Source organism: Trachemys scripta, chromosome 2 (genome assembly GCF_013100865.1).
Source record: "Trachemys scripta elegans isolate TJP31775 chromosome 2, CAS_Tse_1.0, whole genome shotgun sequence".
Lineage (NCBI taxonomy): Eukaryota > Metazoa > Chordata > Testudines > Emydidae > Trachemys > Trachemys scripta.
In genome coordinates, this window is record NC_048299.1 from 138,473,997 (window position 1) to 138,480,450 (window position 6,454).

General features: G+C 35.5%; 1 protein-coding gene across 1 annotated transcript in view; it reads right to left on the reverse strand.

The window, feature by feature from the left end:
• Positions 1-6,168, reverse strand: part of CDH10 (cadherin 10) — a 153,859-nt gene extending 147,691 nt beyond the window's left edge. Inside the window, 1 exon segment of the mRNA XM_034761584.1 lies at positions 5,808-6,168. The gene's annotated coding sequence lies outside the window, so the exon portion shown is untranslated.
• Positions 6,169-6,454: the final 286 nt, after the last annotated feature.

Sequence of the window (6,454 nt, forward strand, 5' to 3'; positions counted from 1 at the left end):
AATGTCTACACTGCAATTAAACAGCCCTTTAGCATGAGCCCAAGAGCAGGTCAGCCCTGGATGTCTAACAGCAGTATACACATACCCAATGGTACTAATTTCAGAAAGTATATAATTTACTGAGTCTGCCTTTTCCATTAATTTAATACTTTGAGAGACATGGACAGCAAATTGATAAAGATGCTGTTTTTTGATTAAGCTGATGGGCCCTTGAGTCTTTTAATATTGATTATTAATTAGCAAAATAAATATATCTGGAAATGATTTCCTATACTGCTCAATGGTTATGACCAATAATTGCCTCATTAGAAACCTTATAACCCTCTCCCCACCTTGAATATTTTCAGCCTCTCTTTTTTCACAACACTGTCTGTTGACTAACAATTCATTTTTCCCTGTCCACTTTGCCATACACATTTTCAATAAAGGGATTGTTACCCCTTTTAGTTGTTTGTATCTCCAAAGCTTTATACACTTTATACACATGGCTCCTTTGCTTTTGCTGCAAGTGAAGGCTAGTCCTAGATGTATCATAGCTTTAAAGGTGGACATGTGTTTCTTGCAGCAACCAATGAAGGAATGCACATTACTCATATGATGCATTTTCTTAGACACAAGCACATTATTTGTTTTATTTATGTTCAGCATTAGGATTATGTCAACATTCTTCAAATGTTCAGTTCATTCTGTTAAATAAACCTATTACATATACATTACTAATGCTCACCCTGACACATGAGGGTATGATAATTAATTTCTACATATTTTACATTGCTAATTTGAAAAAAAAATTTCATGATATTACGTTGTATTTCAAGCTCTTTGTTCATAAGTGCAGTTAATTGCATTGATATCTACCCCTTCTTACTCCTTAAAACCCGGGGTGCTATAACATCTGCAGAGCTCACAAGGATTGCATTCATTTTAATTGCATGATTTTATCATGCTAAATGAAGGTATGTCATGTTTTTATGCAGTAATGCAAAGCACTGAGACTGGATTTATTGCATTAGCCTATCTGTAATGTGGCAGATGATGGAATACCAGTGATAAAATCATAAGATTTACAAAAAACATAATTACATATAGGGTAATATAAAATTGCACATGGAAAAATATTTCAGACAAAGATTTCTGCTGTTGTCAAAAAACGCAGAAACAAACTTCTTTGGCTTTTGAACACCAGCAGAACTCTGCAAATATCTGGGCATTTCATTTCCTACTAGATTTTCTTTCTGAACACTTACCTTTTAAAAAAGCAAAAACAAAATATGAGTTTGTATCCTTTATTTGTAAATTAAATATGATTTAAAGTAGGTTTTGACTTATGTGTAAGAGTTGCCATAATAAAAGAGTAACAAAGAGAAAAGTATTGTGTGATTAAATGAATTAAATAATATTGTCTCTACACTCTCACATAATTAAAACAGACACCTGCCATGTTACCTTAGAGTATATCTAGTTAAACTTCCTAAAATTCTGTATTCCCTGAGTGCAGGCCGTTGGTACCAAGATAGCATTACATACTGACAGCGAGAAGACACAGGTTTGAGTTCAGAAGCAGATCCCAAATTATATGGCCTATTGATAGTGCAACCTAGAGAACGTTTCAGAGATACTTCTAGTGCTGTTTATGCCTCCTGCAGCACATACTTCCTTCTTATCAACAGAATGACACAGTCATCTATTTCATGCTAGTTTCTGGAGGCAAAACACAGGGAAGAAGTGGATATCTAATGTGAATTAAGAGATAAAGAAAATATAGTACCCTATTTATTGTAATGTAATCCCTTTAGAACATACAAAGTTTCTTCCCTCCTTCCACATGGAGTAACCAGCTTTGATGTTAAATAGTCAAGAAGGCTAAAGAAATACACAAAAATATTGGCTAGCATATTTCTGGCAGACCAGCCACATAGTAAAAGATAGACTGGTAAACTAATAAAGAGGATTCATGAGATCAGTGGCCCTCTGGTTTGGATCCTATTCTAGTTCCCCCCAACTCCACACAAAAGCAAAGGCAGTGCTTGTGTCTCCTTTACTTTCTGCTGTGTTAGTGTGGCCTAGTGGATGAAGCATGCTCAACTCCCAAGAGACAAGGATTACTTTTTGTTGCTCTACCCTGACTGCTGTAACCAACACAGTAGCAGAATGGGTTTCAATCTCCAGCCCACCCACTAACTGCAAGGAAGTCATCATTCAAAGGACTTGAAAGTGAGGAGGGTGTAAATCTACATGGACAGAAACAAAAATACACACACACACTCCCCAGAGGGATTTTTCTGGGGCAACACAGAGAGATCAAGAGCATATCTATTCCAAGAGGGGAAATTAAACAGAAAGCAAAACGTTTTATCAAAAATCTGGAAAATGTTGGGGGGGGGGGGGGGGTTTGAAATCTCATATATCAAATTATCTTTATAGGTGGAAGTATTAAAGGGGAGTTAATTAATCTTATTAAAGGCAGAACAGTAAGTCAGAGGGTGAACCACTAATATAATCCATATTGATGAATAGTCCATACTGGAGTGTGCAGGGTGACTCACATTTTTCTTAAGGGACCTTTTATACACAATTTAAAAAGTGTTTGCTGTACTACATTTGGAGTCTCTCTTTTCTATTTTAATAACTATAGACAATCATACACAATCAGTGAAGATTAAAAATGCTTAATCAATTTTACCATTGCTTAAATATCCATGATATTAACAATGAAGTCATCTTTCATGTTTTTTGACTTTGGGGTACCCAAACAATCTGAGAGTAAATAAAAATAAACCAAGGCTCCTTCACTCTCTCTTATTTTAGATATTCAGCCTGTATTAAGAATGATATGTTAATTACATCTCTGCATCTATTCTGTTACATACAGTAATTCATAAAAGAGAGCAATGCATATATTGCTCAGTGCAGCCACAGTGATAAGATGTTCCCAAAATGTCCTCAAGTCCTTCTTTACTACTATACCTACTTGCCTGACTTTCTATCTTTCCTTCCATTTCTGTCTATCATCCTAAATTATGGAGCTAACTGACAATGCCAACACATCATTATATGTCTGAACACCGACGTATTATGAAGTTTAATTAGGAAGCTTGAGACCTTGCAACACTTCAGCTAATAATGAATCAATTAAAAATTAATATTTAATATTAAGTTAGAAACCCCACCTCTTTTTTGCTGCCAATCCAGCAATACTTCACTCTTACCCTTACCCTATGCACTAATGCTGCAACCTAGTGGCATGATAAGGTATGAAATAGGAAAATTCTTAGAGGATAACATATCACCCGGTTGTAAATCTGATTAACAGACACAGAAAATAAGTCATTTGCATGGAGATCACCCAGCTCACACACTGTTTCAATCATTTGTTTCCTTGGGAAATCATGTTGAGATGAGGAAATGACTTTGAGAACCCAAGTTGGGCATCATTTTCAAATTAACCTTTCTGTCTTTTACATTGAGTTATTTAACAAGAATGATGGGAAAATATGTAACTGTTTCAACATAAGCTGTTTTGTACTGTCATTTTCTAAGTGTTTTAATAGGAATATATAGCTTTGACTGACAGTATGTAACCAGTTACATTGTTTTTAAACTAAGCTCATATTTGGATCACAACTATAACCACAATATTAGATTCTACTAAAACTGTATGGTATTATTTTCATAACTTTGCATTTTCATAAGGGAGCCTTAGTCCATGGAGAACATTCATATATATATAAAATTTTACTATAGATGTACACATCAACTCCAAAGCAAAATCCACAATACTGCTCACCAATGCTGTAAACAACTGTATCTATATACTGACATATAAATATCTATACCTACAGATATATGCCCTTGATGTTTTCCTTTGCCACTTAAAGTTACAAAATCAGACATAGTATTGCAAATATAAAAGAGGGGCGAAGGAAGCAGTAAGATCTGTTTACCTATTCCATCCAAAGCTACAAAATCAAATATAGCGTTACAAAAATAAAACTGGCATAAAGTGTGTGCTATGATCTATTTTACCATTAACATTCTATCACACAAAATTAAGTTCAAACATACAAACTTGCCCTGACACTCAAAACCACAGAAAACATTGATTTAAGGAGGGAATAAACTATTATAGAAACCTGCTGCACAAATGAGCTTGTCAGCTACATTGGATTTTACCAGAATAGGTCTGAATTTGAGGATTTCCCAAGGCACATACACAATTACCATCTTATGATCCAAGAAGTATTTATCTCCCTGTGCAAGCTACATTGACTCTATATAGAGCTACTTTTTCTGCTCTGGAAAAAATAACTTATCTTTCCAACTTCCCTCTTCCCACCCATATCCTACACTTAATTCTCTCATCACTTTCTTTAAAGCAACTAACATTATATTCAATAATATGTGATTAGCATAAAAGTTGCTGTCACCTGAAATTCTCAAGAACATTGCATGAAAGTGAAAATATTCCTGGCAAATGGTATATTTAACAAGGGACTTTGAGACTCAGAAATATTTTCCAAGTAAAAAATCTGGCAATAGTAACACATAAATATAAAGCCTATGGTCACCATAAAAAACAGGCAGAACATTCTTTACAGAGCTGCTTCTCCTCTGTCTGTCTGTCTGTCTCTCTCACACACACACACGCACACACACACACACACACATAGACACGACAAAATAGCGTATCGCAAAACACCTTACAAGTAATGGATGTGCAGTTTTGGATAACAGAAACGCTTTTACTAGAATGAAAGATGAATATTATAGGAAATAGCTCCATTTGTGTGGAAACAACAAAGATAATAGATCTGTTTTAAAATGCTGGTTGCTGTTTGTCACTGATTGCACGTGCAGATTCATTCTCTTATGCTAAAGGGCTGTTAGGTTTTTCTGATTGCAACTAGTATGTACAGTATTAGTCTACTGCAAATATCTCGTGCAGCTTACAATGCCATCAACAGTTACTTCTTGGGAATATGGATTTGAACTTGCAATGTGCTGCATGAATTTAACACATAAAATATGGATTTCATTGCAGCAGTGACAATAAAGGGTCACAACACCTGCTGACTACACATATTTTCTTTCTTCTCTTTCTCTTTTTTCTTTGATTTTTACCTTCTTACCACAATGTGAAATGCTTGTATAGGAAAAGTGTGTGCACTTTTCCCTTTGTATGAGCGTATGTGTACAGACACACACACACACACACACACACACAAAGTATTGCCTGTATCTACCTTGCAATCAGTCTCAACACAGAGACTTGCTTCCTGAAGAAGTATTTGCTTTAAGCGTTAGGATTTAATTAAATGAAAAGTCAAGTACAATAGTGTAATATCAGAGAAAGCTGTAACAGACTTACAATCAGGATGCAGTCAGTGTGGACATGTATGTGTATGTTGCATGCTATGCTCATGATAATTATAATGTGAAACACTATGCTTTTGAAGTCCAAATAGTATTTCTTCCCCTCCACCCCCTCCGCTCCACTGACTTTGCATTAATTGAATACAAATTAAAACTGTGCTGCTTAGAACCTAGCCTGGTTATTGGGAGAAGAAGAAAAAACGCTTTGCAAAATGCAGTTCAATCCTGAATATGTATAAAGGCAGTTCACTTTGAGTACAGTATACACACAATTATCTCCTTTTCATTTATGTGTGATATTTATCAAAGTGTCTTTGTAATGTATAAAAGTTATATATAATAGAATAATTCTATGGATTACATTAAATACAGTGCTGCTGATAGTTCAAGAAAATAAAACCACCGAAGGAAATATAATTATGAAAGGCTCCTACCTTTTATTCTGCTTCTGAGTAAGTGTGGTAGTGTCCAACCCAAGCAACGCTGGAGAATTTGCTACTATCTTTCTTTTTTTGGTTGTTTTCTGCTGTTATTTTCTAAGACTGATCCTACTTGAATCTAACTCAGCTTCTTCTCACAGCATCACTTAACTCTGGACAGCAGGGAACCAATGCTTAGGGGGGAGCTCTCTCACTGACTGGCTTTCATTCAAAGCTCCTGATTAAGACAATAATAATAAAAAAAATCACTCCCTCACAGAGAGAGAGAGAGAGGTTCTGCTGATTGAACCACAGCACTTGCCATGGGAAGGTTAGAGACTGGGAAAGCACAGGCTTTCCCAAGCACACAGTGATTTGCAAGTGAATGCAGTGGGAGGTACAGAGAAAGGAAAGCTTTTTTGCTGAAGCTTTCCCCTCCCCCTCTTGATAGAAGGCTCTCTGTGTCTGAAGTCCAAGGTAATCAGCCTAATCTACTCTTTTTGCAGTGATAAACAGTAAACACATGACCACTTCTTGTAAACATTATTTCTTAATTAGATATATTTACTTTTCCTTTATCGTCAGTAATCCTGCAGTATTCACCATGACAAGCCACTGAATAGTAACTAAATACATAAACAAGATACCAAGTTAAATTACAA